Source organism: Budorcas taxicolor, chromosome 2 (assembly GCF_023091745.1).
Source record: "Budorcas taxicolor isolate Tak-1 chromosome 2, Takin1.1, whole genome shotgun sequence".
Classification (NCBI taxonomy): Eukaryota; Metazoa; Chordata; class Mammalia; order Artiodactyla; family Bovidae; genus Budorcas; species Budorcas taxicolor.
Window position 1 is genome coordinate 152,740,379 of NC_068911.1, and position 22,332 is coordinate 152,762,710.

The 22,332-nt window shown below is 43.9% G+C and overlaps 1 pseudogene; it reads left to right on the plus strand.

Annotated features, from left to right (window-relative positions):
* The first annotated feature begins 11,751 nt into the window (after positions 1–11,751).
* LOC128043739 (glyceraldehyde-3-phosphate dehydrogenase-like) lies at positions 11,752–12,757 on the plus strand (annotated as a pseudogene).
* The last annotated feature ends 9,575 nt before the right edge of the window (positions 12,758–22,332 follow it).

Here is a 22,332-nt window from a genome sequence, read left to right on the forward strand (position 1 = left end):
TAGGTGATGAACTCGATTGTGCTGAGCATGTTATTAACTGAATTTCTGTGTCTCTGGGTGTCCCTGATCTACCCACTTAGGCCCAGACAGACTGGCAGGTGCTATAAGTTTATAGCCCTGCAGTGCTGAGTGCTGGAGGCTGAGGCAGTTCAGAGCATAGTAAGGGGCCCTGTGTGAGGAGTGTACGGTGGACACTCTGTGATGAGGCACTCGACACTCATACTCACAACACTAGCCTCATACAAGATATTCACTCATAAAGACACAGGAAAACAACCCAACTTAACCCAGAGTCAGATGAATGCACAGCTGCTCAGGGGGGCCGCTAAGTAACTGAAGTAGAGTTAGGTAGAAATTTCTGGAAAGGTTTCTCTATAGAGGTGACCCTGAGGAAAGATTTGGGAGACGAAGGCTGCATGGCAGAGTCGTGGGGGTGGGTTCTGGCAAAGAATGAGGAAGCACAGGCAGGACCAACCAGCTTGGAGCAGCTAAGTGGAGAATGGGAACTTGACTTCTGAAGGAAGCGAGGGCATTGAGGGATGGCTTGGAAGGGCAGAGAAGGATGATGAAATCCTGTGAAGGAGATCTTCTTGAGGAGCCAATTTAGATCAATTGGGTTTCCCTGGTGGCCCAGATGGTAAAGAATCTGCCTGCCTTGCGGCAGACTTGAGTTCGATCCCTAGGTTGTTAAGAGCCCCTGGAGAAGGGAATCGTAACCCACTCCAGTACTCTTGCTTGGAGAATTCCATGGACAGAGGAGCCTGATAGGCTACACATTCCATGGGGTCCCAAAGAGCCAGACACTTTCAAGGACTGGCTAACTTTGGAGGAAGAGAGGGGAATGGGTAAAACATCTCCTAGGCCAGAGGCAAGTCAGGCACATCTGATAAAATTAGATTCATGCTTTCCCTTTGCTTGCTTCTGGGGATGCTTTTTTAGCATCCAGTCGTGCTCTCCGATACTAAAATCCTAATTCATCATTTGTTTCCTCACTTCCTTTACTAAACCCTGCCTAGGGATTAGAACCTGCAGCCAGAGGTCAGTCCTCATAAGGTGGAATTAGTGGCCGGTCAGGAGTTAATGGGGGTGGGTTCTCTCCAGTCCTTTCATCTCGGTATGAAGACTCTCAGCCTTTGGCAGACAGATAAGCCTGAAGCTGGCTGCCTGTTCCCAGGCGCATGTCTGCCTGCAGTGACTTGCTCCGGAAGACTCTTTTGGGACCAACACACCGGTTCCCATACCTGAACCCAGTCATCTCACCCTCCAGGAGAGGGAGAGGGCGTGTTTCCCTTGTACTGACACAGAGAATGGGATTCTTGTCCTTCTAAGTAAACAGTTCTGCACTGCAGAGGGTGGGGACAGATTAAAACCAAAAGCCTGGGATTAGGTTGTTTGTCTAGCTGGGCTCACAGCTCTTAATGACACCCTTCCAGCCCAGTCTGGCTCACCTTCTTTGGAACCCTGGGTAATGCCTGACATCCTCTCTGCTCTGTTGCAGCTGGGAATTCACCTTTTTTGTTTTTCCTGTCAGTTAAAGTCAGACGGAATCTCTTTAAGATCCCTAGATAAGACCTGTGTAGATCTGTCCGTCATTAATCTGCATGCGATTGATGCACGCTTTTCATTTCTAATTAGACCTGTTTGTTGGAGAAGAACAGATAAAACCAACTCGCAATTTTTAATGCTGTGGGAGCTAGTGACAAGGTAGACTCCATTTTCTACTTTATGGTTAGTTTTAACATTCAAACTATAAATATGAATTACTTTTCTGTCTGATTCCTCTGATGTAGGTTATTGTTATGCTAATTCAGGTGTGTGTCATCCTGGACCTTATAAGTATATAAATCTTGTGTTCTTTTGAACAAATTGGCTGGTTAATCCTTTAATCAGTTATTGAGAGATTGCTACAAGCACAGAGCAAAGGCCAAAGCTCTAAGCTTAGCAATTTGAAGGTCATCATTGTTATGCATTTGGTGTTTCTGCTTTGTTTTTCCTTTTTTCTTCTATTAAATAGGAAAGTTAGCCTAATCCTACAGCAAGCATTTTCCTTTAAAGTGGAAAGATGGAACCAGGGGAGGAGAAGGTGATTCCAATGATTCAAACAATAGGTAATGCTGCTGATGGGAGCCATCTCTCATCTTCTCTTTTTCTCCCCCAGCTGTCCTCACCATCCCTTTTCTCTTAGGTGTTTTCTGAGAATGTATAACTGTCTCAGCAGGTTGGCTGTGTTTGTCATCTAGCTTTTCTGTTTTCTCAACAAAGTATTTATGTGTATTCTGTAGATAACCTTTTGCTAGCATAAGTAAGATGTTTTCCCTTGATCTGCCCCTGGAAATATTTGTTGAGACTCCATCAATTGCTGAGAAATAATAGGTTAAATTCAAATACATCATTCATTGACAGCTGTTTTGGCTTCAAGGGGGGGAGGTTAAATTTGCGTGGACAACTAATGTTGCCAGTAGAAGTACGAGGAGATGATTTACCATCGGATTCTTTGTGTGTGGAGGTTTTGGATTGAACCCTGGGCTACCTGGCTTGATAATGGACCTAGTCATGCCCCAGAGACTTGTTCTAGCTCATTTCCATAGGATGCATTCTGAATTGATTTATAAAGACTGTGTTGACATTTTTGATCCCCTAGCCGACCAAGATGATGTCAAAGGTGATCTTGGCAGCTGCTAGGATTGTCCTTCTAAACTCCATTCCCACCTTGGAGTTTTTCTGCTAGGATGGTGGATAGGGTGTGACTGGGGCTCAGCCTTCCCAGGCAAAAGTCACAGGTGTTCTGGCCTCTACAGGAATCCTTCAACCCTTTGCTCTCTCGAAAGAAGCTGGCGTGGGGAAAACCTCAGAGCCTCTGACTGAGTCAGTAGATCCCTGTGGGGTCATCTCCAAGTCAGTGCCACATTGGATGCCGAAACTTGGCCTCTGGGCAATAGAATCTGAGACTGAGTTTTGGGTGAAATAGAAAAGAAGAGCTTTATTGTTTTCCAGGCTAAGGGGGACACAGTGGGTTAATGCCCTCAAAAGTGTTTGCCCCAATCCAGAAGGATTTGGTGAAGAGTTTTATGGCAATGCTCCAAGGGTGGGGTTCCTGATAAGGATCAGAGTGTGTACAGGGACAGTCAGTTCAGTCACTCAGTCGTGTCTGACTCTTTGCGACACCATGAATCACAGCACGCCAGGCCTCCCTGTCCATCACCAACTCCCGGAGTTCATTCAAAACTCACATCCATCAAGTCGGTGATGCCATTCAGCCATCTCATCCTCTGTTGTCCCCTTCTCCCCCTGTCCCTAATCCCTCCCAGCATCAGAGTCTTTTCCAATGAGTCAACTCTTCGCATGAGGTGGCCAAAGTACTGGAGTTTCAGCTTTAGCATCATTCCTTCCAAAGAACACCCAGGACTGATCTCCTTTAGAATGGACTGGTTTGATCTCCTTGCAGTCCAAGGGATTCTCAAGAGTCTTCTCCAACACCACAGTTCGAAAGCATCAGTTCTTCAGTGCTCAGCTTTCTTCACAGTCCAACTCTCACATCTATACATGACTACTGGAAAAACCATAACCTTGACTAGATGGACCTTTGTTGACAAAGTAATGTCTCTGCTTTTGAATATGCTATCTAGGTTGGTCATAACTTTCCTTCCAAGGAGTAAGCGTCTTTTAATTTCATGGCTCTAGTCACCATCTGCAGTGATTTTGTAGCCCAAAAAAATAAACTCTGACACTGTTTGCACTGTTTCCCCATCTATTTCCCATGAAGTGATGGGACCAGATGCCATGATCTTCGTTTTCTGAATGTTGAGCTTTAAGCCAACTTTTTCACTCTCCTCTTTCACTTTCATCAAGAGGCTTTTTAGTTCTTCTTCACTTCCTGCCATAAGGGTGGTGTCATCTGCATATATGAGGTGATTGATATTTCTCCTGGCAATCTTGATTCCAGCTTGTGTTTCTTCCAGCCCAGAGTTTCTCATGATGTACTCTGCATAGAAGTTAAATAAGCAGGGTGACAATATGCAGCCTTGATGTACTCCTTTTCCTATTTGGAACCAGTCTGTTGTTCCATGTCCAGTTCTCACTGTTGCTTCCTGACCTGCATATAGGTTTCTCAAGAGGCAGGTTAGGTGGTCTGGTATTCCCATCTCTTTCAGAATTTTCCACAGTTTATTGTGATCCACACAGTCAAAGGCTTTGGCATAGTCAATAAAGCAGAAATAGATGTTTTTCTGGAACTCTCTTGCTTTTTCCATGATCCAACGGATGTTGGCAATTTGATCCCTGGTTCCTCTGCCTTTTCTAAAACAAGCTTGAACATCTGCAAGTTCACAGTTCATGTATTGTTGAATCCTGGCTTGGAGAATTTTGAGCATTACTCTACTAGCGTGTGAGATGAGTGCAATTGTGGGGTAGTTTGAGCATTCTTTGGCATTGCCTTTCTTTGGAGTTGGAATGAAAACTGACCTTTTCCAGTCCTGTGGCCACTGCTGAGTTTTCCAAATGTGCTGGCATATTGAGTGCAGCACTTTCACAGCATCATCTTTCAGGATTTGAAAGAAGAGCTCAACTGGAATTCCATCACCTCCTAGCTTTGTTCATAGTTGAAGGAGTCTTTTGGGCTTCGAAAAGAAAACAATAGTTTCAAAGGCCCTTGCTGAATCATTTAACTTTGGAGAAAATAAAACAGAACTTTAGGTCCCGCTCTTATGCTCCAGGCCGGTTGCATCTATCTGGGACTTATCACCCCTTGTCCAGAAACCTTTCACCCCCTACACCTGCCCAGAAGACTTATCACCCCCTGCCCAACTACAAATGCCATCTCAACTAAAATATACCCAAAAAATCCCGCCTGATTAACATTTCCCTTATGGCTTCCACAAGCCCCCCTACAAATATGGAGCCTCCCTGATCCCTCTCCACACTCAGCCTGGTCATTAGGCCGACTGTCGCCCCTCCTTGCCTGAATAAAGGTAACTTACTTCTGTTGAGGTCGTCTTTCCTCTTTCTGCCTCGGCCTGAACTATACCTTACAGCATTGATGCTTTGTAAGGCCCACTTGACTTCACATTCCAGGATGTCTGGCTCTAGGTGAGTGATCACACCATCGTGATTATCTGGGTCGTGAAGATCTTTTTTATACAGTTCTTCTGTGTATTCTAGCCACCTCTTCTTAATATCTTCTGCTTCTGTTAGGTCCATACAATTTCTGTCCTTTATTGAGCCCATCTTTGCATGAAATATTCCCTTGACATCTCTAATTTTCTTGAAGAGATCTTTAGACTTTCCCATTCTGTTGTTTTCCTCTACTTCTTTGCACTGATTGTGAGGAAGGCTTTCTTACCTCTTCTTGCTATTCTTTGGAACTCTGCAATCAGATGCTTGTATCTTTCCTTTTCTCCTTTGCTTTTCACTTCTCTTCTTTTCACAGCTATTTGTAAGGCCTCCCCAGACAGCCATTTGGCTTTTTTGCATTTCTTTTCCATGGGGATGGTCTTGATCCCTGTCTCCTGTACAGTGTCACGAACCTCCATCCATAGTTCATCAGGCACTCTATCCCTCAGATCTAGGCCCTTAAATCTATTTCTCACTACCACTGTATAATCATAAGGGATTTGATTTAGGAGTATACAGGGACTGCACTCCTTTAATCTGATCTCAGATGTTCTCCTGATAAGCTTCTGTGATTCTCAAGGCTATCAAACTGTGACCTTCTCTCTGGAATGAAGAATGCTTCATCAAGTAGTTAACATCTTCCATTTGTTGGGGGTTTTGTTCTACAGAAGTGTTCAATGATATTGCTACCTATATCCCTTGAAGTGGAATGAGGATGCTGCCCCAAGGCCACACTATTGTTTTTTGACTGCTGCTCCTTTGTTCTTGCATCCCCTCCTTTCTTTGATTAGCAACTCTTTGAACCTACTGTGAAAGTGTTGCACTTAATATACCAGCAAATTTGGAAAACTCAGCAGTGGCCACCCATTCCATTCCATTTTAGCTCGATGATTCCTAGGATGTTGACGTTCACCCTTGCCATCTCTTGTTTGACCACTTCCAAATTGCCTTGATTCATGGACGTGACATTCCAGGTTCCTATGCAATATTGCTCTTTACAGCATTGGATCTTGCTTCTATCACCAGTCACATCCACAACTGGGTATTGTTTTTGCTTTGGCTCCATCCCTTCATTCTTTCTGGAGTTCTTTCTCCACTGATCTCCAGTAGCATATTGGTCACCTACTGACCTGGGGAGTTCCTCTTTCGGTATCCTATCATTTTGCCTTTTCATACTGTTCATAGGGTGCTCAAGGCAAGAATACTGAAGTGGCTTGCCATTCCCTTCTCCAGTGGACCACATTCTGTCAGACCTCTCCACCATGACCCACCTGTCTTGGGTTGCCCCGGAGGCATGGCTTGGTTTCATTGAGTTAGACAAGGCTGTGGTCCTAGTGTGATTAGATTGACTAGTTTTCTGTGAGTATGGTTTCAGTGTGTCTGCCCTCTGATGCCCTATTGCAACACCTACCATCTTACTTGGGTTTCTCTTACCTTGGGCGTGGGGTATCTCTTCACGGCTGCTCCTTACCTTGGACGAGGCGTATCTCCTTACCGCCGCCATTCCTGACCTTCAACGTGGGATAGCTCCTCTAGGCCCTCCTGTGCCTGCTCAGCCACCGCTTCTCAGGTTGCTCCTCCCTGCCGCCCTCGGGCGAGGGTGGCTCCTCCCAGCTGCCACCCCTGGCCTTGGGCTTGGGGTGGCTCCTCAGGGTCACCGCCCCTGGCCTCTGGCACGAGGTGGCTTGTCCCGGCCGCCCCTGACCTCGGACGTGGGGTGTCTCCTCCCAGCCGCCACTGGCCTCGGACGCTGGGTAGCTCCTCCCGGCCGCCGCCCTGACCTTGGACGCGGGGTGGTTCCTCCCGGCCGTTCCTGCACCATTGCAGCCTGGCACTCTGGGCCACTGTTCCTGACTTCGGACGTGGGGTAGCTCTCGGGTGCAGAAGCCTGCGGTTGCCGCCGTCGTCGCCGTCGCCGCCGCTGCCGCCGCCGCCATCACCACCGCCTGCGCTTAGTGCGCCGGCCCGCCACTGCTGCCGCTGCCTGCAGAAGAAATGGAGTAATCATCATGGTCAACAAAAGAATCCGAAATGCAGTACTTGGTTGCAATCTAAAAAACGACAGAATGATCTCTGTTCGTCTCCAAGGCGGACCATTCAATATCACGGTTATCCAAGTCTATGCCCCAACCAGTAACACTGAAGAAACTGAGATTGAACAGTTTTATGAAGACCTACAAGACCTTTTAGAACTAACACCCAAAAAAGATGTCGTTGTCATTATAGGGGACTGGAATGCAAAGGTGGGAAGTCAAAAAACACCTGGAGTAACAGGCAGATTTGGCCTTGGAATGCAGAATGAAGCGGGGCAAAGACTAATAGAGTTTTGCCAAGAAAATGCACTAGTCATAGCACCCTCTTCCAACAACACAAGAGACGACTCTACCCATGGACATCACCAGATCGTCAACACCAAAACCAGACTGATTATATTCTTTGCAGCCAAAGATGGAAAAGCTCTATACAGTCAACAAAAACAAGACCAGGAGCTGACTGTGGCTCAGATCATGAACTCCTTATTACCAAATTCAGACTCAAATTGAAGAAAATAGGGAAAACCGCTAGACCATTCAGGTATGACCTAAATCAAATCCCTTATGATTATACAATGAAAGTGAGAAATAGATTTAAGGGACTAGATCTGATAGATAGAGTGCCTGATGAACTATGGATGGAGGTTCGTGACATTTTACAGGAGACAGGGATCGAGACCATCCCCATGGAAAAGAAATGCAAACAAGCAAAATGACTGTCTGGGGAGGCCTTACAAATAGCTGTGAAAAGAAGAGAAGTGAAATGCAAAGGAGAAAAGGAAAGATATAAGCATCTGAATGCAGAGTTCCAAATAATAGCAAGAAGAGATTAGAAAGCCTTCTTCAGCGATCAATGCAAAGAAATAGAGGAAAACGACAGAATGGGAAAGCCTAGAGATCTCTTCAAGAAAATGAGAGCTACCAAGGGAACATTTCATGCAAAGATGGGCTCGATAAAGGACAGAAATGGTATGGACCGAACAGAAGCAGAAGATATTAAGAAGAGGTGGCAAGAATAACTGGAAGAACTGTAAAAAACGATCTTCACGACCCAGATAATCATGATGATGTGATCACTAATCTCGAGCCAGACATCTTGGAATGTAAGTCAAATGAGCCTTAGAAAGCATCACTACGAACAAAGGTAGTAGCGGTGATGGAATTTCAGTTGAGCTGTTTAAAATCCTGAAAGATGAGGCTGTGAAAGTGCTGCACTCAATATGCCAGCACATTTGGAAAACTCAGCAGTGGCCACAGGACTGGAAAAGGTCAGTTTTCATTCCAATTCCAAAGAAAGGCAATGCCAAAGAATGCTCAAACTACCCCACAATTGCACTCATCTCACACGCTAGTAGAGTAATGCTCAAATTTCTCCAAGCCAGGCTTTAGCAATACGTGAACTGTGAACTCCCTGATGTTCAAGCTGGTTTTAGAAAAGGCAGAGGAACCAGGGATCAAATTGCCAACATCTGCTGGATCATGGAAAAAGCAAGAGAGTTCCAGAAAAACATCTATTTCTGCTTTATTGACTATGCCAAAGCCTTTGTGTGGATCACAATAAACTGTGGAAAATTCTGAAAGAGATGGGAATACCAGACCACCTAACTTGCCTCTTGAGAAATCTGTATGCAGGCCAGGAAGCAACAGTTAGAACTGGACATGGAACAACAGACTGGTTCCAAATAGGAAAAGCAGTACATCAAGGCTCTATATTGTCACCCTGCTTATTTAACTTCTATGCAGAGTACATCATGAGAAATGCTGGACTGGAAGAAACACATGCTGGAATCAAGACTCCCAGGAGAAATATCAATCACCTCATATATGCAGATGACACCACCCTTATGGCAGAAAGTGAAGAGGAACTAAAAAGCCTCTTGATGAAAGTAAAAGAGGAGACTGAAAAAGTTGGCTTAAAGCTCAACATTCAGAAAACGAAGATCATGGCATCTGGTCCCATCACTTCATGGGAAATAGATGAAGAAACAGTGGAAACAGTGTCAGACTTTATTTTTTGGGGCTCCAAAATCACTGCAGATGGTGACTGCAGCCATGAAATTAAAAGACGCTTACTCCTTGGAAGAAAAGTTATAACCAACCCAGATAGTATACTCAAAAGCAGAGACATTACTTTGCCGACTAAGGTCCATCTAGTCAAGGCTATGGTTTTTCCTGTGGTCATGTATGGATGTGAGGGTTGGACTGTGAAGAACGTTGAGTGCCAAAGAACTGATGCTTTTGAATTATGGTGTTGGAGAAGACTCTTGAGAGTCCCTTGGACTGCAAGGAGATCCAACCAGTCCATTCTGAAGGAGATCAACCCTGGGATTTCTTTGGAAGGAATGATGCTAAAGCTGAAGCTCCAGTACTTTGGCCACCTCATGAGAAGAGTTGACTCATTGGAAAAGACTCTGATGCTGGGAGGGATTGGGGGCATGAGGAGAAGGGGACGACCGAGGATGAGAATGCTGGATGGCATCATGGACTCGATGGACGTGAGTCTGAGTGAACTCCGGGAGTTGGTGATGGACAGGGAGGCCTGGCGTGCTGCGATTCATGGGGTCACAAAGAGTCAGACATGACTGAGCGACTGAACTGAACAGCAGTGGCCACAGGACTGGAAAGGTCCGTTTTCATTCCAATCCCAAAGAAAGGCAATGCCAAAGAATGCTCAAAGTGAAAATGAAAGTGAAATTGCTCAACCGTGTCTGACTCTTTGTGACCCCATGGACTGTAGCCTACCAGGCTTCTCTGTCCAAGGAATTTTCCAGGCAAGAATACTGGAGTGAGTTGCCATTTCCTTCTCCAGGAGATCTTCCCAACCCAGGGATTGGAGCCGGGTCTCCTGCATTGTAGGCAGACGCTTTACCATCTGAGCCACCAGGGAAGTCAAACTACTGCACAATTGCACTCATCTCACATGCTAGTAAATAAAGCTCAAATTTCTCCAAGCCAGGATTCAACAATACCGTGAACCGTGAACTTGCAGATGTTCAAGCTTGTTTTAGAAAAGGCAGAGGAACCAGAGATCAAATTGCCATCTGATGAATCATCAAGAAAGCAAGAGAGTTCCAGAGAAACATCTTTTTCTGCCTTATTGACCATGCCAAAGCTTTTGACTGTGTGGATCACAACAAACTGTGGAAAATTCTTAAAGTGATGGGAATACCAGACCACCTGACCTGCCTCTTGAGAAATCTGTATGCAGGTCAGAAAGCAACAGTGAGAACTGGACATGGAACAACAGACTGGTTCCAAGTCAGGAAATGAGTACGTCAAGACTGTATATTGTTATCATGCTTATTTGCCTTATATGCAGAGTACATTATGAGAAATGCTGGGCTGGAGGAAGCACAAGCTGGAATCAAGATTGCTGGGAGAAATATCAATAACTTGAGATATGCAGATAACACCACCATTAGGGCAGAAAGTATTATGGTAAGAAGAACTCACTCTTATGGTAAGAAGAACTAAAAAGTCTCTTGATGAAAGTGAAAAAGTGAGTGAAAAAGTTGGCTTAAATCTCAACATTCAGAAAACTAAGATCATGGCATCTGGTCCCATCACTTCATGGAAATAGATGGGGAAACAGTGGAATCAGTGGCAGACTTATTTTTCTGGGCTCCAAAATCATTGCAGATGGTGACTGCAGCCATGAAATTAAAAGACACTTTCTCCTTGGAAGAAAAATTATGACCAACCTAGACAGCATATTAAAAAGCAGAGACATTAATTTGCTAAGGTCCGTCTAGGCAAGGCTATGGTTTTTCCAATAGTCACTTATGGATGTGAGAGTTGGACTATAAAGAAAGCTGAGCACAGAAGATTTGATGCTTTTGAACTGTTCATTAGAGAAGACTCTTGACAGTCCATTGGACTGCAAGTAGATCCAACCAGTCCATCCTAAAGGAAGTCAGTCCTGAATATTCATTGGAAGGACTGATGTTGAAGCTGAAACTCCAATACTTTGGCCACCTGATGCTAAGAGGTGACTCATTTGAGAAGGCCCTGATGCTGGGAAAGATTGAAGGTGAGAGGAGAAGGGGATGACAGAGGATGAGATGGTTGGATGGTATCACTGACTCAATGGACATGAATTTGAGTAAACTTGGGAGTTGGTGATGGACAGGGAGGCCTGGCATGCTGCAGTCCATGGTGTCACAAAGAGTCGGACATGACTGAGCGACTGAACTGAACTGAACCTGCCCCTTAGAACTCAGAGAAAGTCATGGAGGCTGAAGCCAATTTCCTACAAACAAGAAAATGGGGACACAGGAAGGCTTCTGTGCCCAGGAGCCTCACAGGGTCCTGCTCAGTTTCAAAGACATATCATTTTACAGCCTCTCTTCTACCCAGGCCTCATTCAACAGAGCCTAGGGAGTGCCTTTTGGGGGATGCTCATCTAGTGAAAGCCCCAGTGGGAACAGTTTCAAGGGGATGCAATGACCTGGTTCCACTTGGACAAATGAAATAAGATAGAGGGAGTGATAGAAATCCAGATCCTGATCTCACTAACCTCAAAGCAGAAAAATCCGTTGCAGCCCTCTGCTCCTCCCCATTTGACAGAGCCACATCTTCCATGCTATGTCAGCTGCATCCCTGAAAGAAGATGGTGAAAGTCAGAGTGAATGGATTTGGCTGTATCAGACACCTGGTCATTTGGGCTGCTTTTAACCTGGCAAAGTAGATATCACCGCCATCAGTGACCCCATCATTGACCTTCACTGTATGGTCTACATGTTCCAGTATGATTCCATCCATGGCAATTTCCATGGCACAGTGAAGGCTGAGAACGGGAAGCTCATCATCAGTGGAAAGGCCATCACCATCTTCCAAGAGTGAGATATAACCAACATCAAATGGGGTGATGTTGGTGCTGAGTATATGGTGGAGTCCACTCATATTTTCACTACCATGGAGAAGGCTGGAGCTCACTTGAAGGGTGGAACCAAGAGGGTCATCATCTCTGCCTTTTGCTGATGCCCCCATGTTTGTGATGGGGGTGAACCATGAGAATTATGACAACTTCCTCAAGATGGTCAGCAGTGCCTCCTGTGCCACCAACTGCTTGTTTTCCCCGTCCCCGCTGGCCAAGGTCATCCATGACCACTTTGGCATGGTGGAGAGATTCACGACCACAGTCCATGCCATCACTGCCACCCAGAAAACTATGGATGGTTCCTCTGAAACTGTGTTGTGATGGCCAAGGGGTTGCCCAAAAAGTCATCTCTGCTTCTATTGGCACTGCCAAGGTCATGGGCAAGGTCATCCCTGAGCTGAATGGAAAGCTCATGAGCATATCTTCCCATGTCCCCACCCCCAACATGTTGGTTGTGGATCTGACCTGCTGCCTGGAGAAACCTGCCAAGTATGATGAGGTCAAGAAGGTGATGAAGCAGGTGTCAGAGGGCCGCTTCAAGGGCATTCTGGGCTACACTGAGGACGGGGTTGTCTCCTGTGACTTCAACAGTGATACCCACTCTTCTACCTTTGATGCTGGGGCTGGCATTGCCCTCAGTCACCACTTTGTTAAGCTTATTTCCTGGTAAAACAATGAATTTAGCTATAGCAACAGAGAGATGGACCTCATGGTCCACACGGCCTCCAAGGAGTAAGAGTCCCTGGACCACCAGCCTTATCAAGAGCATGAAAGGAAGAGAGAAGTCCTCAACTCCTGGGAGTCCTTGCCCCACCTTGATCCTCCAGCACACTGAGAAATCTCCCAAGCCCCAAACAGTGTCTATCCCAGACCTCTTGAGGAAGGCGAGGGTTAGGGAGCCCTACCTTGTCATGTACCATCAATAAAGTACCCTTTACCAGATGGCAAAGCATCTGCCTGCAGTGTAGGAGACCCAGGTTCGATCCCTGGGTTGGGAAGATGCCCTGGAGAAGTAAATGGCAACCCACTCCAGTACTCTTGCCTGGAAAATTCCATGGACTGAGGAGCCTGGTGGGCTACAGTCCATGAGGTCGCAAAGAGTCAGACATGACTGAGCAACTTCACTTTACCCCCCAAAAAAGAAGAAAAAAAAAAAAGGAAGAAAAATTCTTTCCAAACTTTCCATGGAGTTGGGTCAGGATTCAAACCAGAATTGGAAGCATGAATAGAGTTACATACAAAAGATGTTTGAAATCTTTGTGGTCCTGAAGGTTTCAAATTTTTTTCTCAAAGAGTTGTTATCTAGAAATCTGTCTAAAATCAAATCTGCTTGGCTTGGTGTCTTCCAGTGGCCCTTGTCACACACTGGGCCAGTTGGTATGAGAGCAGCCCTTTCTTTCCAGGATGTGTGTTGAGCATATATGGGCGTTTATGTGTTGGGCTTACCTGAGGAAGATCATTTAGAAAACACAAATAGCAATTCCCTCTATTGAACAGTGAAGTCAATTCCTTTCAGAATGCAGATCTATAATAATGATGATTACCAGAATTACCCATTAGTGAGCATTCATTGACCTGACTAGTACAAACCGTGCAGTACTGCCTGCTGTGTTATGGAGATTACTGAGGTTCACCTATAGCTAATTTCATTGTTTACTAGTAAAACAAGCCAGTACCAGTGCAGTGGGAACTTAAGTCTAGGTGCGTTGCCCATAGTGATTGATTTAGAGGTGGTTGTATAACCCAAGTCAGGCCAATGGAAGGTTTTAAAAATAATTTCAGAAACCTGAAAAGTTAATTTTAAGCCTTAACATTCTGTGACAAACTCCCAAAGGAGCTTGTCTAAGAATGAAGCTAAAGCAGAGGGAAGCACGAGAAATGGAGAAAACTGGATCTCTGAGGACTGAATTTCAGCACCTAGAGATAGCTAGCTGTACCTGAAGCCAACTAGCCCTGGGTTGCTTAGTTACATGAAACAATAGATTCTTTTTTTTTGGTTTAAGCCTCTGTGTTGGGGAAGTTTGTCTCAAGCACCCAAGCAGGTAGTCTTTCGACCCCCTACTTACTTCACTATGTGAGAATGGGCTGTGAGCTTGGGACATTCCCTTTCTATGAGATAAAGTCCCCAGAGCCTCTGCCGGGCTATCACCTTGTGTGGGAATATCTTTCCCTGTTTCAGATTCCATGTTTCTGTGTGTGCTCTTCTTTTTCTGCTTAAGCATGGTGACACCTGGCCAATGTACTATGGTATCCGTCCTCTTTGGGGAGGGATTTATGCAGGACAAGTAGCCTGCATCTGGAGCTGAGAGGGACCTGCTAGCCCTGGGGCACCCTCGTCTAACCTTGGAATTGATCTTGCTCTTTCCCTTCTGTGTGAGTAAAGCCTTGTCCCTTCCAGCATCTGGATGAGTTGTGCTGTCCTGGTGATTTCTTTACCAAGATGCAGTGGACAGAGTGCTTAGACTTCTGTTCCTGGTGATACACAACAGATGCCACTTGCTCGTCACTCTTCGAAATACGTTTTTGCTTTGAGACTGAAAATGGAAAGGCTCATGTCTATCTCTGTCCCCAAACTTTGTCTGAACTCCCTAGTTAAACCCAATAATTTTATCTATCCTTCCCTCATACCTGTATCTGCTATCAATATTGTTTCATCACAATGGATGGTGTTGCCTTTTTTACATATCTGTCCTTCACTAGACTGCAAAATCTTGCAAGGCAGAGATAATGCCTGTCTGTGTGTATAGGTGTGTGTGTGTGTGTGTGTGTGTGTGTGTGTGTGTGTGTGTGTGTGTGTGTGTAATTCTTGCCTCTAGGCCCCTTGAGAGATCCTTGGAGAAGGGCAGGGCAACCCACTCTGATATACTTGCCTGGAGAATCCCACAGACAGAAGAGCCTGGCAGGCTACAGTCCACGGGGTCTCAAAGAGTCAGACATGACTGAGCGAATAACACACACACATACACACACAGAGACACACAGACACAGGCATAACTTGTCTCCTGAAATGCAAAGTAATAAAGATTTAACCAGAAAATTCTTCAGGAAAACTTAAGTATCAAGGTGCATATTCTCCAACTCCTCCACAATATAATAACTCCTCCCATGATTCTTAAACTTTAACTTGCAAACAAATCCTGTGAACATCTTGTCAAAATGTAGATTCTATTTCAGAAAAGTCTGGGGTAAGACCAGAAATTCTCAGTCCTAATAAGTCCTTTGGAAATTTGAGAAGCAAAATATTGGTATGTGTCTTTAGTTCTCTTTAGGACGATGTCAGGTCAGAGCATGTAGGAAAAGTCTGAAAAATCTCTTATTTGAATTAAATAAATTCCAACAGAGATTAACTTAATAAAATTTTTTGAGGCACAAAGAGCCGTTATTTTCTTAGGCAACCAATAATTTTTTGAGCACTGATAAGAGTCTAGCTCTCAGCTAAATATAATGACATACAAAAAAAATATGAGATTAGTTCAGTGGAACCCAGTTTAGTCTTGGAACCCATTTTAGTCTTGGAGAAGGATGAGCATTGTTGATTTTTAGGGATGTTATCAAAGTTTGTCATACTGCCAAACTTTGACAATAATTTTACTTGACATTATAGAACAAGAACAAGAAAAGGTTCTGGAACTCATCATCCATTCACACCTTGACATGAATTAGTTAACTCTGCTTTCCTTTCTCTTATGCTAAAGAGATCCACCAAGTAAGGAATGGGGATTTTGTTCTGGTGGCCAAGTCGATCCTCGAGAAAGGGGGATCATTCTAGAGGAAGACAGTGAGGATTCCTGTAGGGTGGTGTTCTCTTTACTAGAGTTTCCTAAAAGGCTTCTTTGTATGACCCAAACCCAACTCTATTGCTCAGGAGAAATGGCACCAAAGATAAGGTGAAGTTTACTTATAGTGAAGTTTTAGATCTGGACCATAAGTATCATCGCATATTAATGACTACAGGGAACTGAGTGATGGCTTGGTTCGATCCTCTCACTTCATAAAGAAGGAAGCTGGAATCCCTAGTGGAGTTCGGCTTGCTTAAACACACTTCTCATGCAGTGTGGGGCCCGTTCTTCCCAGTTGGGGCTCTTTTTTGCAGCGTGAAGGGCAGTGAAGCAGGGGGAGGCTAAGCACCCAGGCTCTTCTCTGTAGTCAGCCTGTTCGGCTTTAACTCCTACTTCTTCAGTTACTAGTGGGCTTTGAGTGAATTTTTGTCTGTGTCTCAGTTTCCTCATTTATAAAAAGGTGTTAACGATGGTAACTACCTCTGCGGGGTGTGGTGAAGATTAAATGAGTTGATACAAGTAAAGTAATGAGTACAGTGTGGGTCCATACTTTGTTCTGGATAAAATCTACTGGGGGCTCAATTTATTTTCTATAGCCACTCCCTTGTCATAGGAGAAGAGTGTTTTTTACTGGCTGAGGACCCAGCATGCTGTCCTCAGTTGAAGGACAGGCTGACCTCATAAGTCCGCCACCCTAGTTGTCATCTGGGGGCACTCAGATTTTGACAATCAGATAAGATCCGCTCAATCTCATACTTCCCCAGACAGGGCAAGTCCTCTTCCCACAAATGTCTGAACCCCGCCTCACCTTGTATTTCTGCAAATTCTCAGACCTTTCATCTTTGCTCTGGGGTCCAATGTCCAAGAAGGCTTCCCTTGGGCTGCACAGGCCAGGCCACAAAAGTTAGCATCTTTTTTGATCCCATGCCCAAGAATTCCCTTGTATGACCACATTCATTTCTGAAACTTTCTCAGGGAAGACAGAAGAATGGTTTATATAACAAATCCCTCTTAAAAGCCAAAAACAAACAAACAAAAACAACCCTTAAAAACATCAATTGATGTATCTCTTCCCCAAACTCCCTCAGCTTTTCTACTGCTTGCTGAGGGTGGGGTGGGGGTGGGGTTGAGGGTTGGGGGGTTGGTATGCTTTCTCTTAGGACCTTCCATCAGATTCTGTTAGTCTTGATTGTCCCAGATTTCTCACTCAAACAGGTTGTTTTTCGTATGTTGCTTTAAAGTAACAATTCTCAAAGTGTGGTCTCAGAAACACCCTGGTCCCTAAGATCCCTTTATGGGATCTGTGAGGTCAGACCATAATAATACTAAGAGACTACTTGCTTTTTTCACTCCCTCTCTCTCTCAAGTGTACATTGGAGTATCCCAGGAGTTACATGATGTGTGGTGACATTCTATAATGAAATGTGTCAACATTCATTTGAACTAATATTTTCCAAGTGACCAACACATGATGTTACAAAATCATGCCTAAATGAAAGACCCATTCAAAGTGAAAGAGACTTCAAGAAGTAAGTTTATTTATATAGTTTTAGATTCTTCATTGCAACAGGCCTCTAAAAAACCACCACTTATAGAACTTTGGTGTTGCATCAGAGAAGACTATCTACAATTATATGAAAAGGCTCCCCTCTATTTTCCAACCACATGAGTCTCTGAGGCTGGATTTTCTTCATATACTTTAATGAAAGCAATATAAAACAACTTATCAAAAGCAGAAGCAGATATGAGAATCCAGCAGATTCTACTAAGGCAGATAATTAAGAGCTTTTTTAAGTGTAAAACAATGTCATTCTTCTCACTAAATTATATTTGGAAAATATAGTTATTTTTCATAAAAATGTTTTACAAACATATACTGGATTTATTATTTTTAAGTATTAGTTTATAAATACTTCAGTGTTTTCAGTTTTAATTTCTACTATGGCAAATGTTGACAGATACAATCTATGTAAACAAAGGCTCTTTGGCATCCTGGGACTCAAACTTTTGAGTACTGTCATTTTAGAGCAACTCATGTCTTTGATTCCTACCTCAAATCTGCTGTACAAATACATGAAGTCACCTAGGCATTAACCAGTTTCCAGGTACTTGAAATATTTTACGTGCAGCTTACTTATTGTTTACCTTGGGAGGTAGGCATAATTATTATTCACATTTATACTCAAGGAAACTGAGTTTTGGAGAGGATTAGAAACTTGCCCAGCATCACACAACTAAAAAGTGGTAAAGGAAAAAAATTAAATTTAGGTAGGTCTCCATCTTATTTTACAATCTAACTCAGCTGAAAAAAAAACAAATTCCTTTTCATGAATGGACTCCACTTTGCTTAGAGATCTGTGGATGTTATATATTCATTTGACAAACACTGTTGCTTTGGTTATGCTCTTTTCTGTGCTTACTTGGTAGATGTCTGGGAGCTGAAATTGACTCCACCCACCTTGAGCTGTCATTTGGGAAATGAAGACCTCGAGTGCACTTTAGTCCTCAATCCGCAGCAGGGATTGCCTGTCTTCTCCATTGCCTGGCAGCCTTTCTCTGGGATCCTTTTAAAGTACAGTCTCCAAGTCTCTTCCAAATGTGGACTTCTCCGTTCTGCAGATGATGCTCAGCTATCACTCAGTGGCTGAACCCGAATATTTGATAGAGTGTGAGTTTAGCAACAAGGTCAGGTTCCAAGTGGGCTCCTAATGGGTTACCTCTCACAGTCTAGAAACTCAAGCAGGAGTTTCTGCCTCTCTGGGCCTTTCCAGACCCCACAGTCATGCCCACATGGGCACCTGGACCAGGAGTTCCTGGTGTCACGTGATGGTCAGTGATCTCATCACAACTATTCTCGGTTGCAAAAATAAAGTCTGAGATGCTGTCACTGGGGGTTTCAGTGTGAAAGCAATCAGATTTCAAGACACACCATCTGGAAAATTGTCTCTTAATGTGAATATTCTAAATATTTATTTAAGCGTCCTCTTGCCTCTGGGGCTTTTCAAGTGGCTCAGTGGGGAAAGAACCCACTTGCAATGCAGGAGATGCAGGAGATGTGGGTTTGATTCCTCAGTTGGGAAGATCCCCTGGAGGAGGGCATGGCAACCCACTCAAGTATTTTTGCCTGGAGAATCCCAAGGACAGAGGTACCTGGCAGGTACAGTCCATAGGGTCTCAAAGAGTCAGCCAGTACTGAAGTGACTGAACACACCAGCCTCCACTGCCCTTTCAGAAGCAAGAAAATTGTTCAAAAATCTAGACTTCTACACATAGTATTCCTAAAGTATACTGTGGGCAATGGGTGTAAACATCTCTGCCCCACTAACTCTTTGCAGAAACTTCTCTGTGACTTAGATGGCATTTCAGATTTGAAATGGAGAGTTATGGCATTTAACTAATCTGCCCAAAGGCACACAGTTAGTAAATGACTTTGGAATCAGAACAGGGTTTAAACCTCAGCTCTGATAGTAGATATTTGTGCTATTTCAGCATATCTTTTAAAGTCTCTAAGCCTTGATTTCTCTATCTGTAATATGAGGGTAGGGTACTGTGATGATTAAATAAGGAATTCCAAGTTCTGAGCAGAGCATTTGGCATGTACTCAGTAAATTCAGCTATGATGGTTATTATCATACTGTTACTTTGATTGTTGTTTTACAACTCTTATCTTTTTTCACAACCATTCCTTCACTTTCTGGTATCAGTGGGCAGTAACTGTGTGTGTCCAGCCAATGCCGAAGACAATTCTTGGTATTTGGGGTATTGGATAGGAGTTTGAATGAATGAATAAATGACAAATGAAAAAGAATATGATGAGATCTTGACACAGGAGACTTCTATTGATTAGTGAATTTCTAAATTGAAATGCTAGGAAAGCTCTTCAGAAAAAAATCAGAGTTTCAGAAGTGACTACTGAGAGTAAACAGTGATGGACTAGGTTGAAGAAAATCCCTGGGCAGGAGGCCAGCCAGAAAGCAGAGTCTCTGAATAACCCACGTGGACCGCTGTACACAAGTGACTGAAGTGTGGCAAGTTCTTGCTGGAGGTCTATCAAAATGGTTCTATATGTAGGTAATTTGTAAACTAGGTGAAGCGCAGAGAATTGGTAAGTTTCTTTCATGTTCCCAAATTTGTCATTGACTAATCACTCCAGTACTCTCGCTTGGAAAATCCCATGGACGGAGGAGCCTGGTAGGCTGCAGTCCATGGGGTTGCTGAGAGTCAGACACGACTGAGCGACTTCACTTTCACTTTTCACTTTCATGCATTGGAGAAGGAAAGGGCAACCCACTCCAGTGTTCTTGCCTGGAGAATCCCAGGGACGGGGGAGCCTGGTGGGCTGCCGTCTATGGGGTCGCACAGAGTTGGACACGACTGAAGCGACTTAGCAGCAGCAGCAATGAGTCCTTTGGATTAAGTAGTATTCATGGTATTATGACTGCAGTTTAAAAAAGAGAAAGAGGGGCCCACACATGCCTATTTAACCACACTGAGAGGGTGTGTATGTACATAATGTGTGCGTGCATACTCAGCTGTGTCTGGCTCTGCAACCCCATGAACTGTAGCCTGCCAGGCTCCTCTGTCCATGGGATTTCCCAGGCAAGAATACTGGAGTGGGTTGCCATTTCCTTCTCCAGGGGATCTTCCCACCCCAGGGGTCAAACCCAGGTCTCTTGCATCTTCTGCAATGGCAGGCAGATTTTTTTTACCACTATTGCCATCTGGTAAGCCCGTGTATGTACATGGGATGGCCCTATTCCATGAGTTTATTCAGGAACCCAGGTTAATGGATGTTTATCAGATCACCCTGGGGATTGTCTCCTTTGTAGTCAGCTGAATGAAGAAAAGTTTGTAGACAATGCTGGTTGGGAGATGTTCATGGGCCAGACTTCAGGTATCACTTGTGACTTCTGTCTCTATTTCATTGGCCAAAACTATCCACACCTGGCCAGGGTGTGTCTGAAAGTCTGGGGAATGGAGTGACTGTCTGGCCAATCACTTTTCAATTACAACTGAGCAATAAGGAAGAGGAACAAACTTTTGGTGAACTGTGGACTGTCTTTGCCATACCTTGTAAGGAGCCAATATCTCTGGGAAGGGTGGTTTAGAGTAGATAAAACTGTCCCCACCAGATTAACATCCCCACCGTAGTCAGAAGGTTTTACCCCAGAAAAGTTACAGAGTTATAAAGCTGAGCGGTGCAGGCTGTGGGAAAGATACTGGTCCTAGAGTCCTAGACTCTGTGTGTGAGAAGTGGGGCTTTAGGAGAGAATCGGAGAAGTGTAAGACAGAGACAGAATGGCTATGAAGTCACAGATTTGTTGAAGCTAAAACATGGCTGCCCTGCAGAGAGGTAACTTGGTGCTTGTGGGCGGCCTTTGCAGTAAAGCACTTATATAAGCCATCTGGGGGCTCCACTCAGGTGCCCTGAGCTGCACGGGAAGAATAAGGACCTACCTCCCCCCTCACTGCTTTTCCTCCTCCAAGAAGGCGAGTCAGGCTCATTATGTCTCTAGGTGGATTTTATAGTTCTGGATTTGAGCCTAAAAGTTGCATGTGGTTTTCAAATACTTATTTTATCACACTCCACGATTACTTCCATTATGTGTGGCTAACATTTGAGTCTTTTCAGATTTAGGAGGGATATAAAAGGTTTAAATAAGTCCAATATCAGATGTGTCTGGGATTCCATTTCTTGCATGCACACTGTAAATAAACGCTGATGAAAAATATTTTAGTTCCAAATTCTGCCACCCCAAATCCTACAAATATGCACATTAAAGTCCCGTAATCCCATAAAAGCCTTTTTACTTGTAAATAACACTATCTTGTTTTCCATCTCAAATTTCTTCTCCTGTAATTACACAATATTTGGTTTCCCCTTTTTAGGCAATTCAAATTAAAACTTATTTCATTTCGTAATTACAAACATTCATTTTGAGAAAAGAGTAATCTGACGGGAATTTGGTTCCAGTGATATTGTAACCCAGACTTGCAATAGGAAAGCAATCCATCTCCTGACTAATGTCTTGGAATCTTTTAAAATTCTACTCCAGCTAAACATTTGCATTTGGAAAGTTTTATCCTCTTCCCCGAAATAATAATGCTTTATTAAGAGCGCTGTGTAATTTTATTTTTTTTAATAATGATTTAAATCAAAGACCTCAAGATATACAGAATCTAAAGGGTGAGCCATTTCACCCTCTTACTTTGGGGTGATTTTATAATTCCCTTGAGTTCTGGAGTAGAACATGGCTTGGAAAATGCTCATTATTAAGTTCATTTTCAACCACTTCCTGAAAAAGGAGAAAGAAAATATTCTTTGTCTGGGTATCATGAGAGGTGGTAATTTTGAAATATTAGATAACGTATATGTTATTACTATTTTCAGTATGGATAGAGAAAAAAAAAAAGAGCTGACTGCACTTTAGAAATGGATAGTTACTATCTAGGGAAACACAGTGTTTATTAACTAAAAAACACATTGAGAAAAAGCCAAATGGAGTACTTGCATGATCATTGTTTATGCATT